The 15,391-nt window shown below is 38.5% G+C and overlaps 1 protein-coding gene across 3 annotated transcripts in view; it reads left to right on the top strand.

The window, feature by feature from the left end:
• nr5a2 (nuclear receptor subfamily 5, group A, member 2) overlaps positions 1 to 15,391 on the top strand; it is a 75,279-nt gene that overhangs the window by 19,990 nt on the left and 39,898 nt on the right. The window lies entirely within an intron of this gene.

Below are 15,391 nucleotides of genomic sequence, written 5' to 3'. Positions count from 1 at the left end.
TGTTTGTTTGTTTGTTTGTTTGTTTGTTTGTTTGGTTGGTTGGTTGGTTGGTTGGTTTTTTTTTGTGCCTAGATCAAGATTTAGTGATTATTAAAGTAGCTTCTTAAGAAGTACAGTATATACAGAATACCGTTTCAGTACCATTCCGATTCGGGCAGGATGAAGAGGATGCATTTGAGATATCCAAATATAATAAGTGGAAAGGAGTGTAACTGTAAAAGCAGTGTTGAAAACAGAAATCGTCCTGATGTTACCCATGGTGTGTAAATAATGACATTTTTTTGCACTTTCGCGTTCAAAGGTCCCTGTGGTATTCCTGCACCTCTGCTATTGTGGACTAAAGTTCATGAGAGTGACGATAAAAACGACACTCACTCAAATGTCTTGATAATTTGTCCCTTTTCCAACCTACCCAAATATCACCTGACATATGGCACACTAATTTTGCGCGCCATTCACAAAGCCTCTACAGAGTTACACCTGTTCTTACTGATGGGTTTTAAAATGAAGCTATAAAATGTGAAAAATATAAAAATCTTTTAGTACTGTGGACTCGCCTTATATAAAAACTCAGACCTATTAGTTCACATATGTTAAGCTCTCCTTGATGTATATTTTTATTCCTTATTAGTTGAAAAAAAAAGGTCAAACCTCATGGCTCTGTTCCTTGCCATACACTTGGGTTTTGTTTTGTTTTTCTTACACAGCTTTGAGTTTTCCAAATTGAAGTGTCACTTGCTTTCTCCAGTGTTCTCACTGATTAATTATCAGCGTGTAATCGGTGCAGGTCCGAGGCTGACAGTGTCTATCCACCGCCTCTGTCAGCAGTTGTCTTCGATGTCTATTTTTGCCTTTTTTTCCCCCCTGCTATCTATTCTGGACGTGCTGAAAGGGGCCAAAGACAATAGATAAGTGTGCAGGTCGGAAAGACTGGCATGCGGTTTAGGTTTACACTTATATTTAACCCACGTCCCGGCTTGGATTTGTGTTCTGCTGAATGCTATGTGCGTTTCAGCTGTGCACTGTTATACCGGGACCTCAGAAAGGAGAGGACAAAGCCACCTGTTTATTATAGAGTTTTAAATCATAGAGGGGTTTTTTTTTTGGTCACTTTCCTTCAGTCTTTAGGTTGGAGTTGGGAATTTCTTGGGCACGGCACTTACTTTCTTAAACGTTTCCATACAAATTACATACAGCGACATTTTTATGTTATTACTATAGCATTCTTACTTTATGGCAAATACTGTACTTAAGGAGGATGAAAGGGTGAGGGGATGGTGATTACTGAAGGAGTGAAATATTTCAGAAAAGTTCAGAACAGATAGCTAGGGAACGAGAACAAACACAATGCGATGATGGTTTTCAATGGACTCTCATTCGCTGTTCTGTAGGAAAGCAGAGTGTCTAGCTGCACATGTGTTTTCCTTGGATTTGTGACACTTTCACAGTCAAAAGTTTGGACACCGCTTCTAATTCAGTGTTTTTTCTTTATTTTTATACCCCTGCTCTGAAGGGGGAGGGATGTTTATACTGGTTTATTTACCTCTGTCCATCTGTCTATCCGTATCTCCTTATTTCCGTCCATCCGAAACACCCTTTTTCTCAGCAACCACAAATCATAGCCACTTGGTACCGAGCTTCAGCTTGGGGTTCTATACCGTGTATACTGTTTTCAGGTCTGTCGCACATCAACTTCCTGTTTACCAACTGAATGTATTTACGAAACATATAGGGTGGATTTTGACGCTGTTTCAAGAAGCAAAATGCTATTTCAAAATGACAGTTTACCAGGATGCTGTTTGAAATCCCTGGGGAGAGACACTGCTCTTTACTTGTTTCAGGGTTCATTATTTGTTGAAGTCAACATTCATAATAAGTGTCCTATTCCTTCGATTGCTTGCATTCTGATATAAGCGAGAGCGGGGGGATACGTAAGTGAGCAGTAGCTCACAGTTGATCTTATTTATTAACTAAAAGACACTTCATGTCTTAAAGAAATGATAGATGTTGTTTCTCTTTAGCTAGTCAAGCGGTTTTTGACATAATATGGATTACTACAGTTGTGGATTGAATAGGATTATTTTTTTCAAGAGTATTGTTATTATTTACTTGTCTATTTACTGTTTGATGAACACAAGCACATTAAGAAGCCAAGAAACTCATCCACTAATTAACTTTTGACGAGGCACACCTGTTAATTGAAAATGCGATCAATAAATACTTTATACAAAAGTATGGTCCAGGTGATGACCTCATGAAGGTGGTTAAGATAACGCCAATAGTGTGTAAAGCATCATCAAGGGAAACCCTGGATATGCTGAAGAATCTAAAATATCAAACATATTTTTAAACTTTTTTGTTTACCACATAATTCCATCCACATTTATTCTATCCACATTCACTGGATATGAGCAATTGTGCGCTCTGATTGGCTACTCTACTACTAGGATATCAGCTCATATACCATGAGCAGAGAAAAACAAAATGGCGGCACGTGTTGCTGAACCAACCGAGGATGAAATAAAAACCCTACTCGAAAACAAAAACCCAAAAAATACAGAAAAAAAGCAACAAAATATGGAATGAAAGTATTTGATGGTAAAACCGTGTCTTTTTTAAAATTATTTTTCAAGAATTATTCACAAATTGCTCCTGTCATTTAAAATTTGTTGAATTTTTTTAAACTGGTTCAAAAGCTCAAAGAAGTTTGGAAATTACAGAATTAATTAAATGTCTAAAGCTATTCTATACCTCGGCACGACAGACAACAAGACAGCACTTTCTACAAAAAACAACACCAAAGTCAATTCGTGTAGCCATCGATGGGTTTTTAAGAACTCAGAGTACTAAGCGGAAATGATTTTGCTGGACGTTTTGTATAAAGTATTTATTTATCGCATTTGCAAAAAATAAAAATGCTCTGTTTTGGGGCGGCACGGTAGTGTAGTGATTAGCACTGTCGCCTCACAGCAAGAAGGTCCTGGGTTCGAGCCCAGCAGCCGACGAGGGCCTTTCTGTGTGGAGTTTGCATGTTCTCTCTGTGTCTGCGTGGGTTTCGTCTGGGTGCTCCGGTTTCTCCCACAGTCCAAAGACATGCAGGTTAGGCTAATTGATGGCTGTAAATTAACCATAGGTGTGAATGTGAGTGTGAATGGTTGTTTGTCTATGTGTCAGCCCTGCGATGACCTGGTGATTTGTCCAGGGTGTACCCCGCCTCTTGCCCATAGTCAGCTGGGATAGGCTCCAGCTTGCTTGCGACCCTGTAGAACAGGATAAGTGGCTACAGTTAATTGACGGATGCTCTGTTTTGGAAAATCCAGTGAATGTGTATAGAATAAAACAGCTATTCCACTCAATTGTTAATGTCTTCAGTATTGTCAAAGATAGTCAAAAATACAGAAAAACCTATGAACGAGTACAGTAGGGGTATACAAACTTTTGACCGGTCCTGTATGTATTCCAATACATACTGGGATTTCATTCATAATAAATAAATAATGCCCATGTGGATCTTTGTAGTACGATCGATGTTACATCAATTAGTTGTTCACGTCCAAATTTCATAAAGCAACTGCTTTAATAAGAGACAGATGCCATGGGGTAGAGTCTGCAGGGTGAGAGTATACAGCCCTGTAGAACACCACACATAAAGCCATCACGCTGGCACTCACACCGTCCGGCTGAATAATTATTCCGGAGTCCCGGTCAGTCTGCATTCGTTCCCCTCCCCCAGCCAATCAGCAGTCATTTCCTTCTGTCCATCAACATGTCACACGAAAGTAATAAATATCGATAGCCAATAAAGACGCCCATAAATTGAAAAAAAAAATTGAGGGAAAACACTATATGGGAAATAAAACCAAATGAAAATGTGGCGGTCAGTCCGAGCGTGGGAGCGTGTGTGTGTGTGCATGTGTGTGTGTGTTGTAGATTGAGCACCAGTGGTGGATCGATAGCCAGTCGATGCACTGCACAGAACTCATTTTGAATTTGGAGAGCATTATTTTCTCACTGCGCTTGGACAAGAGGTGGTGTGTGTGTGTGTGTGTGTGTGTGTGTGTGTGTGTGTGTGTGTGTGTGTGTGTGTGTGTGTACACTTCAGGGATCTCTTGCTCCCATGACTTACTGTATATTAGCAGACTAATGTTCAGCTGAATAATTGATTGGACTCTGCTCTGTTTTTGATAATTAGTTGATAGCTTTTTTTAGTACAATTTAAAAAACAAAAACTATAAAAGTAAGCAATATAGTGCAGGGAGAGGCAGAAAGCCCAACAGGCTTATTTGAAGCCTCCACCTATAACAAAATCTCATAACATTTTAAAAAACCTTTTACTATAACCTGTTAAAAATAATAAAGTTAACCTTCACAATAGTGATGGCAAACCATTAGTCACAAAAAATAATCACCAAAAAGAACATGTACATACATACATAAACAAATAATATATATTTTAAAAAAATCAAATTACAAAACAACAATTAAATGATCTTTTAAACACCTTTTGAAACCTTTTACAGAAGAAGAGTTTTTTGCCAGATGGCAAATGCTGTTCCATAACTTGACATCCCTAACTCTTATAGAAACTTGGTTAGAAATTTAGGAGAATGAAGATCTGCCGAGTGAAATAAGAATGTGAAATAACTTCAGAATAGCTCTTAAACTGTTCAGGAACATTCCCTTTGCTTGAATGAATCACATAAATAAAAACACATATTTGAAAGATATTAATATCATAAATTGTAAGAATCTGCAGTTTTTTAAAAAATAAGGGATTAGATGCAGCATATGATTCTGATTGGGTTGCGATCCTAACAAAATGTTTCTGGGGGAACAGAATTTTGTGAAGGGTAGTAGGAAAAGTACTTACCCAAACTATATTACAATAATAACAAGTGTTGCCAGGCAAAACAAACCTCGCCCTGTAGCACTTATGATGAATATGAAGGAAGATATCGCAAAAAAAAAAAAAGGTACCCTATGGGTCCATGTGGCTACTGCTTATAAGTAAAATTGTTTTCTGATACCATGTCCATACAGTATACTCTATGAGGCAGTAGCCACAAAAATGAAGCATAATCAAAAAATGAACAATTTAAAAATCACAGAAGTAAAATATACCAAGTATCTGTACTTTATATAGTCTGGCTTTGTTTGAATCACAGGCCTTGACACAAACAAACTGTCTTCTATCAGAAATATAATTACTTAACATTTGATCATGAAAGTCATATATTTAAAGCTTCTTAGCTTTAAGCTCTCCGATAACCACAGTTATGGACTTTGAGGCTCTTATTATTTTTGTTTTGCTTTCTTCCCCCTTAAAACACACTATGAGCATGTCATAGAGGAGCAACCATGCTCAAGAGCTCAGATGTACCTCCTTCAGATGTTCCTCCTTCTGACCTCTTTCCAGCCTTTCTTTCTGCTCTGTCTCTCTCTGCGTAATGAAGCTGAGGTCCAACAGTGCAGCTCAGAACAAGTATAAAGAAAATATGAGGCAGTAATTTAAATATATGAGTCAGTCATGTGTATTTACAACCGTCTACTTGTTCATTCTTATTTTTTGGTTGGGTTAAATTTGTAGGTGTGAACATGGGTTTTCGATATCATTTGAAATCTGATGAATCTAAATGCACATTATTGATATTGATATTAATATTAATAACATAGGGTTTCTTTACTTTCAGTAGCGCACACAACGAAGTCCTAGAACCATCTTCAGTCTGTTTATCTTTTCAAAACATGTAGCTAAATAATATATAATAATATATCAGTTATTCTGATAAAACTATTTCGTTTATTTAATGATTAATGTAACTCGATCAGCAATATATTCTTAAAGAATTCCAAGTTTGAATCATCTCAAGTCATAAATAATAAACAATAAACTATAATTTAGGAAATTATTTCATTTCTAATGTATGTTATTTCTCAAATGAGAACGTGTTCACGTTGAAAATTTCTTCGTCAGAGGCAACGATCAGGTTCCAGCATTGTATTCCCATTGCAGCTATTGTTTCATTTCGTACTACACCTCTGTATTCTTCTGCATGAATAAGCTGGTTTACACACAGGTCATGGGTCACAGATCAGCCTTCCGTAAAGCCTTATCTCAACTGTTCCAGGAGAAAATACACAACTTGCTCTCGGGTCAGCTCATAGTCTAGGAAAGGTTACTACTACTGTTTATTGTTTTCTACCTGCTATAACATGAAGGCAGGCGCTGGAGGCTGCGATCGAACGCAGCGGGTTTTACAGGTCAGGGGTCAGTCTGACGAGTCTGTTAATGCAGCCAGGGTGGGAACTGATCAATCTCCTTCCTTCTGAGGTGGAGCCAATCAGGAGCCTCAGTTTAGAAGTGGAGCAGGAGAGGATACGTGGTTACAAATCTGAACGTACCGTGTATATACCCTTGATAATTATTCATCACACACACACACACACACACACACACACACACACACACACATATACACACACACACACACACAGTTGCAGAGCCAGAGATGGTATTAAAAAAGTCCTCTCTTAGATATGAGTACGAGGTATTATTTTCCTGTTTTTTTTCCAAATGAAACTAATGTTTCATAATGTTATACCATACGAGATCATTTTCTCTGCATCACTTTCATTCCACTCAGCAGCGGCATTTCAACATGACGCTGTGCACAGTACAGTACATTAAAACTACAGGCCCCGAACAGCTGCTTAATGCTGATGCCTATGTCATAATTTGCTAAGCGTCAGCTGCGCCATCTCAGATCATTTAACCGAGCTGTAGGGTTGTGAGCGTTCCTTGGGATTCTGAATAGCAGGCACGTAAACGTTATTATTCTATCCACCTTCACTGGATATGAGCAATCGCGTGCTCTGATTGGCTGCTGTACTACTAGGATATCAGTGAGTAGAGAAAAACAAAATAGTGGAGTGTGTTGCTGAGTCAACCGAGGACGAAATTAAAACTCCTTGAAAACAAAACCCTTGTTGGATATCAGCTCATGTACGACGAGATTGAGTGGAATAACTGCTAAATATCTGAAACTCAATGAAACGTAGAGAGAGTGAGATCTCAGGCTAGGTCTTTAGAGGACTGTGTGCCAACAGGGACGGGTGGCCTCCTGCTGCTCAAAGTCCCAGCGTGCTTATCACCTCAAGCTGGGGACGCAGGGGAGCAAACAGAGGCCTTGCCATGATAAACATGCAGGAAGATTTCCACTGGATCAGAGAAACGACAGGTCACATGACATGAACTCTCAGTCTGGAGTATACAGTATGCAGCATTATACCGATGAAAAGCCTTGTGGGATTCTGCTTTATAGACAGACTAAATGGATCTCAGCGGACTAGAAGAGAGCGACATGATCAGTGCAGCTTGCTGTAGATATACAGTATATCCAAAACATGAATCTTAATTCCAGGACTCTCAGTAGTTCCACACCAATGGATATTCATCAGTAACAAAATTTCATTCCTTGCAATAAAAAGCTACAGATTAGACAAGTAATTCTCATATCATTAATCTATACCAAATCCACTCCCCATGAAAAAATTAATTTGCGTCGAGCGGTATGTCCCGGCTGAATGAACAGATGTCCACCGAAGATGACTCAAAGCTCCTGCACCATCCTACAGTCTCATTGAAGTGACTTCAAACCCCACCCGTAGGTTTCCCCAGCAGCCACACTAATCCACATCCAAGAAGTCAAAAGGATTCATGTGCCATTTCTTCCCCCCCTCACGTCTTTATGTAAATGTCATTTTGGGACAGTCTTTTGTGATTCCATTAATCTGGTCATTAAGGCACTTCAAAAAAAAAAAAAAAAGCTACTTATTAAAAGCAGTTCCAGCTGTGTACCCTCGTTATTCTCTCTTAACAATGCTTGTGGCAGTCAACCAAAAACATGAAGAGGGACAAGGATCGACAGGTTTTTGGCAATTTGGTGGACTCCATTATCATCATCATCATCCTGGATTTCATTTACATTCACTGAGAATACCATGCACTTAATCACTGGACCTTTTGTTTGAAACATTTTATTTCCAGTAGTGGTAGCTAAAGGCTAACCAGCTGGTTAAGGAGGCACTGCCTGAATTAGTGTAATGCTGATAATTGGTTTCTTTACTGGATATGGATTTACGTTTTCGTTCTAAGTCCTGAGAGAATGTCGTTTGTAAAAACACTGGTGATTCTGTGATATTGAAAGAGCTCCGTTTAAACATAGACAGTCCATGATCCAGGTTTGGAATAACGATCCTGATACTTCCAAAGCTTTAAATGTTATACATTAATGAGACATTATTGAGAATTCAGGTTTTTGGTGGTGGTGTTAAAAAAACAACAACCTCTGTAGCCATGAGTTTGGGATTTTTCTTAATTTTGTTCAATTGAAACAGCTTAATGATGTCGTCTCATTAAACCACTGGTTATAAAGACTTTTCTAAAAGACAGTTGTACTTTGACTCAGTGCAATTAAAACAGACACAATGCAGAATCTTTCAGCATCCTATGTTTTAGTGTTTATATATATACAGAGAGAGAGAGCGCAGCGGCTACAATTATCGACACCTTAACGATCTTTTGGCCATTGCAAAAGTAGAAAAGACTTTCAATACGTAAATTGTGCATGAATAAACTTCAACTAGGAAAAAATGAGTTGATTCCTGATTACTTAGCGTATCAGATCATGTGACACCGTTCCACAATTATCGACACCTTTGTCCACAGTTATCAACACCCAGATTATTTATTTTTAAAAAATCAGTATGTGGTATGACGTTAACAAAACATAGTTTTTATTTAAAATTTGTTTTACACAGACTTATATTTAGTACAAAATATATTTTATATAAATATATCGATGTCAGTGCTTATGTAAATGAGGAAGTAATTGTAATGTTTGTAAACAAATGAACTGATAACCTGCATCAGAAAATCATTTTGTTCCACTTTCTACCCATTTTCTAAGTATTTTCATAGATTACATTTTGTTAATCATTCGTTGTTGTTTGTATTAATTTCTAGTTTTGTAGTTTACCAATAAATGTCAACAGGGAATTGACACTGTAACCACATGAAAATCCAGGTCAAAGGTCGCATGTCATTCCTCAAACCAAAATATAAAATGTCTCCTGATATTGTAATATGTGGTAGATATTTACAACAAACTGCAAATAAAAAATAAAAAATCTGAATGGAATAGAAAAATCTGAATATTTCAAGCATGTAATTTTTTATATGCAAGGAATTTAATTCTGGTCTAATTCTATTTATTGCAATCAGATTCCAAACACTCTATAAACATTCCATTCTGTTATGAATCAGAAAAAAAAATTATTATAAATCACAACATTTTTATTTATTTTTTTAAAGTACTTCATCTACTTCAACAATGTTACCCAAAGATCGATCCATAACAGTTGTAAATATCACTTAATTCCACAGGGTGTTGATAATGGTGGACACTGGTGAAAGTGATCACTATTATCGACACCTTACGTGACTTCTTAGATGCGCGTTTAGATACAAAATGGTGACTGTCAAATGAAAGAGTAAGAAAAAAGTAGGTTTCGACAAAGAGATCATGAAATATCTGTGAATTTGATCAGTAAAAACATGTCCATGATCTTTCCACCATGCTTACCTGCGATGATAATGTCTGGGTTTTCCTCAAACTGCTGATTGTGCTGAAGGTCAAGTCAAGTTTATTTGTATAGCGCTTTTAACAATAAACATTGTCGCAAAGCAGCTTTACAGAATTTGAATGACTTAAAACATGAGCTAATTTTATCCCTAATCTATCCCCAATGAGGGCGGCACGGTGGTGTAGTGGTTAGCGCTGTCGCCTCACAGCAAGAAGGTCCGGGTTTGAGCCCCGTGGCCGGAGAGGGCCTTTCTGTGTGGAGTTTGCATGTTCTCCCCGTGTCCGCGTGGGTTTCCTCCGGGTGCTCTGGTTTCCCCCACAGTCCAAAGACATGCAGGTTAGGTTAACTGGTGACTCTAAATTGACCATAGGTGTGAGTGTGAATGGTTGTCTGTGTCTATGTGTCAGCCCTGTGATGACCTGGCGACTTGTCCAGGGTGTACCCCGCCTCTCGCCCGTAGTCAGCTGGGATAGGCTCCAGCTTGCCTGCGACCCTGTAGAACAGGATAAAGCGGCTAGAGATAATGAGATGAGATGTACAAAATAAATGTACATTTGAATATGCAAATAGGTGACCCAAGATCTGAACTAATCTACTGATCTGATTTCTACTCTGACAATTCAGTAAAAAAAAAAAAAGAGAGAGAGAAGGCTGACAGAAAAAAAGACAGAAACAACAGTAGAAATGCACACTAGTGCACTTTTCTGTCTCTTTTGTCTCATCTCCTGACCTTTAATGGACTCCCCGTACTGCCCCGTGGCATTCTGGGCCTTGTTTAATGACCCAAAAAGACAGGCCATGCTGGAGATTTAAGGGGACAGACCTTCCTGACAGCATCTTTAAAAAATTGTCTTAGAAATCCAGATTTCTTTGTAGCCTTGGCACATGCTTGACGTACTCGATGGACGTTTGTCCTGATCTCTGAAGGACGAAAATCAGTTCAAAAGGAAGAGAAGGGAATAGTTGAGTGTTAAATGAATTCGGATGGTGATCTGACTTTGTTCTCAAGTGCACTTCTTGAGTGTTGGCAGCTGATGGTTTAGGTTTTGGGCCGTTTATCATATCAGCTGCTTTTTTAAGTTTGTTATGACTGCAGCGCTGAAATAAACTTTTAGTCAAAATACTCGGACGGAGGTGCTGATGCAGATGGCGCCTCTCAAGGCAAAAAGATAAATGTTATAGGTTTATTCTTTGCTGGCTCTGACCCTGCTCTGCTTCTCTTACTTTTCAAATACCTAGAAGTGTATCTTATATATATATACACTCACCATCCACTTTAATAGGAACTTGTTCTTGATCCTAAGATTCCTGTTCTTAGCTGCAGGAGTGGAACCCAATGTACTCTTCTCTCTCTGTTGCATGCTGAGATGCTTTTCTGCTCACCACGGTTGTAAAGAGTGATTGTATGAGTTACTATATCCTTCCTGGGGAAAAAAGCTCAAACCAATCTGTCCATTTTCCTCTGACCTCTCTTATCAACAAGGTGTTTGTTTCCACCCACAGAACTGTCGCTCACTCACTCAGTGTTTTTTGTTTTTCGCACCATTCTGTGTAAACTCTAAACACTGTTGTGTGTGAAAACCCCAGGAGATCAGCAGTTTCTGAAATACTCAAACCGGTCCATCTGGCTCAAACCAACACCTGTGAAAGAAAGTCACACAAAAATTGAGATCACAATTTTTCCCATTCTCATGTTTGAACATCATGAACATGAACTGAAGCTGTTGATTTGTATCTGCGTGATTTGATGCATCAAGTGATCGGCTGATTAGAGAACCGCATCAAACAGCAGGTGGACGTAGGTGTTCCTAATAAAGTGTCCAGTGAGTGTATATGCAGCTCACCATGTATGTCAACAGGTGAGTATCAGAAGCACAACTATTTTCCGTTGACATGCTTGATAAGACAATGTTTGCACGGAGCAGGATGAAGGCGAGGAAAGAGTTTAGTTTTTTTTTCCCCCCTCATTTCTCATGTCCTCTGGTCAGCGTGCTCCTGGCCACACTGTGTAATCATTGATGCCCTGAGCCATGAGAGCCACACAGCAGTGACAATGGTGCTGTTGTTCCCAGAGCTCGGCTTCCAGGTGAAGCACGTCACATCAAGTTCCCACAGTCGCAGGAGCCAGGGAACATCATCACAGAGCACCGAAATAATCACAGCCGATAAACATAGAGTCGAGTCACACCTCTTCACAAACAGATTAATTAGCAACCTGGAGCAGTGGTGACATGGCAGGTGAGAAAGAGGACAGCTGAGATCTCAACTCAGTCCGAGTTCACATGAGATTACTGATGGAATGAACGCGTTAGAAGGAAGCTCAGGCAAAGGACTGGCTGTCGGAGCGTGCACGGGAAAGTGTGTTTTGGGGAAATATGTTTGCAAAAATGTTGAAAAAAATCTGACAGCATTCAGCAGGGCTTCCGGTCAGGGAAAAAATGGGCAAAGATAAACTTTAAAATGTTAAATTATCTTTAAAAAAAAAAAAACAACTTACTGAAAGTGAATAGTTTGCAATTTGCTATGATTGAGCAGGTGTAAAATATTATACAAATGGACAAATTGACAATTTGGCTCATTTATTTCAATGAAAATTGAAATTATTGAAATAATTTCAATTATTTACTTATTGAATAAATAGTTTATTTAATAATTGTTTATTAATTATTAATTTCAATACAAATTAACATTTTTAATTAAAAAAACTTTCATTTCATTAAAAAATTTTATTAATAAAACATAATTCTATCAAGTATCAATTATTGTTGCAACAAAACTTCACAAATAAATATATTAATTCAGAAAAAGCAGGTTATTATTATTATTAATTATATTTATTTATTAACACAAAGTGTTTTGTTTTACGAGTAATATTTTGTAATTTACAATTTAAGAGGAAAAAAAGAGCAACTAGTAAATAAACACGCCAGATGTGAGAAGGGAAAATATATGATTTCCATTTACTGTACACTCAAATGAGACATCTGCATTTAATTTATTAATCATTTACATTTGAAATGGATGTCAGTATAGGAACACTTTTGGAATTATACACATTACTAAAAATGTGATCAACAAAAATCAAGTACAAATTTAAAATGAAGCACAATTTTACACAGAATGTGTGTGTTTGTTTGTGAACCATGTCCTGGGACTTCTCATAGTATATATTGTAAATTGTAAATCGTGACTAAGAAAATAAATATATAGAACGTAGTAAAATAAAACCTGTAAGTTTTTCATAAGTACAGGAGGGTTTTAGGGTTTTTTTTTTAAATGATGCAACAGCTACACAAACTAATGACTAACATGATATACAAAGAATCTAACAAGAACTTGTTGTGGCCTAATGGTTAGAGAAGCAGCTTTGAGACCAGAAGGTTACTGGTTCGATTCCCTGGAGCAGTAGAAAAAGCTGAAGTGCCCTTGAGCAAGGCACCTGCTCACCAGGTTGTTCTGGGGGTGTTATATGTCATGCTGGATAAAAGCGTCTGCTAAATGCCTGTGATGTGATGACTATAAAAGAAGGCAGAGAAAATGAAGCAAAAACAAATATTGAAACATGTGAAATCAGGTCTCAGACATGTAGCACTGTGATTGCTCTGAATGTACACAATACACACTGAAAAAGAAATCACACTTCCAGAAATTACTCTGACCGTTTCCTGCCTACAATGTTTTCTAATAAACTGATTTTGATTTCTTTCTCAAAAATATAAACAAATCGTTTGTTTAGCCCTGACTTGGTAAAGTGTGTACTGAAGACGAATGAATAAATGCAGTGAAAGAGCTGCTTTCCCTCAGTGACCTTCCCTTTTTCGTGCTGAGCTTCACAGCAGATGCTTTGTTTGTGTTTCTTTTTTTTTCTTTGACTTTGCTTCCAGTGACAGGTTTCATGTGAAAATGTGTCTGTATAATTATTTACAAATCCATTTATAAAAGCGGATGCTCTTATCCAGAGTGACATACAACATACCCAGAGCAGCCTGAGGAGCAGGTAGGGGAGTTAAGTGCCGTGCTCAAGGGCACTTCAGCCATTCCTGCTGATCCAGGGAATTGAACCAGCAACCTTTTGGTTCCCAACACTGTTTTTTGAACCATTAGGCCATACAAGGACAATGTCAGCCTCGTTCACATTTCCTGGAGGAACTGAAGACTTTTAGAAGAAGCTACAATGGCATACAATAGATTTTGAATCCGTAGCTTTATTAGTCTGACTGAGTTTATTGCAGCGGCACGGTGGTGTAGTGGTTAGCGCTGTCGCCTCACAGCAAGAAGGTCCGGGTTCGAGCCCTGTGGCCAGCAAGGGCCTTTCTGTGTGGAGTTTGCATGTTCTCCCCGTGTCCGCGTGGGTTTCCTCCGGGTGCTCCGGTTTCCCCCACAGTCCAAAGACATGCAGGTTAGGTTAACTGGTGACTCTAAATTGACCGTAGGTGTGAATGTGAGTGTGAATAGTTGTCTGTGTCTATGTGTCAGCCCTGTGATGACCTGCGACTTGTCCAGGGTGTACCCCGCCTTTCACCTGTAGTCAGCTGGGATAGGCTCCAGCTTGCCTGCGACCCTGTAGAACAGGATAAAGCGGCTAGAGATAATGAGATGAGAGATGAGATGAATTTCTCAAACTCTTAACATGGCACTTAGATCACAGAGTGATGAAGGTCCATCTATAGTCATGTTACAAGTTAAAGCTGTGCGTTATGACACTGATAAAAGAGTTAATTGTGTTGAACAACTCCATGAACACCGTCACAGACCAGAGGAAAGAACTGAAACTGTAATCAAACAATTACAATACAAAGAGTTTGATCCACGCAGGATAAGATTACCGACATGACCAAAAAGCTAGCAAAAATGTTATTTTTTTATTACTGATTTATTAAAATTATTGTGGCTTGTTAACTTCTACAGTGAGGAAAAATCATTCCAGAGAGCATCATCTCAGAGGGAACATCACCTGCAGTTTTATTCTATCTTTCTTTTTTAGATATCTTTAAATTAAATTACTCATCAGATTACTTTGTGATTCTTATTTAAATTTGTTTATTTTCAATTTAGCAGTTCACACTTACTGTAAAATTGAAGCCCAAAATCTCATCTCATCTCATTATCTCTAGCCACTTTATCCTGTTCTACAGGGTCGCAGGCAAGCTGGAGCCTATCCCAGCTGACTATGGGCGAAAGGCGGGGTACACCCTGGACAAGTCGCCAGGTCATCACAGGGCTGACACATAGACACAGACAACCATTCACACTCACATTCACACCTACGGTCAATTTAGAGTCACCAGTTAACCTAACCTGCATGTCTTTGGACTGTGTGGGAAACCGGAGCACCCGGAGGAAACCCACGCGGACACGGGGAGAACATGCAAACTCCGCACAGAAAGGCCCTCTCCGGCCCCGGGGCTCGAACCCAGGACCTTCTTGCTGTGAGGCGACAGCGCTAACCACTACACCACCGTGCCGCCCAGCCCAAAATAAATAAAATAAATTTATTCTCATTTTTAGTAACATAAAATGTTCGTTCTTTACTTACATCGAACATATGTAACATTATTTCAGTGAAAATGTGCCAGGTTTTGTTTGTTTTTTTACTTTTTTGTTGTTGTTTTTGTTTTTTTAGCATATAAACATATAAAAGATTAAAGACCATTAAAGACCTCTTCATTCAGATCCATGGATGAAAATGAACCTGGAAGTCTTTCACTTTTATGCCGGGCCCAGATGACATGATATTTTTGTCTTT

This window comes from Neoarius graeffei, chromosome 15 (genome assembly GCF_027579695.1).
Source record: "Neoarius graeffei isolate fNeoGra1 chromosome 15, fNeoGra1.pri, whole genome shotgun sequence".
In the NCBI taxonomy this organism is placed as follows: domain Eukaryota; kingdom Metazoa; phylum Chordata; class Actinopteri; order Siluriformes; family Ariidae; genus Neoarius; species Neoarius graeffei.
This window is presented reverse-complemented; position numbering and strand designations above follow the sequence as displayed.